Here is a 384-nt window from a genome sequence, read left to right on the forward strand (position 1 = left end):
ATATGCATACTTTATAACTTGTTTTGTCTCTACAGATTAACTTCGAGAAACAACAATTATACCATTGATACAGCAAACAGAATCTATGCAACGGAAACCCTCCGCTGGGGGGAAGGACTGCCCCGCAACAGGTTTTCTCGGAAAACTGAAAAAAGTTAAACTTTAGCAACGTAGGACGGAGAGCACTTACGTTTCGTGTATTGCCTCCCTTTTATATATATTAGTAACGATGATAATGTTTTAATGCAGAAATTAAGATCATAATGATAACAGAACACGATACATAAGGGATATAATTGGGACGATAATGATAACACTTCTAGCTGTGGTGGTGCTAGTTGTAAACGAAAATTTTTACAATAATAAATGTGTTTAATGATACGT

General features: G+C 35.4%; 1 pseudogene; it reads left to right on the forward strand.

Annotated features, from left to right (window-relative positions):
• LOC119586553 overlaps window positions 1-384 on the forward strand; it is a 12,675-nt pseudogene that overhangs the window by 5,470 nt on the left and 6,821 nt on the right.

Source organism: Penaeus monodon, chromosome 21 (genome assembly GCF_015228065.2).
Source record: "Penaeus monodon isolate SGIC_2016 chromosome 21, NSTDA_Pmon_1, whole genome shotgun sequence".
Lineage (NCBI taxonomy): Eukaryota > Metazoa > Arthropoda > Malacostraca > Decapoda > Penaeidae > Penaeus > Penaeus monodon.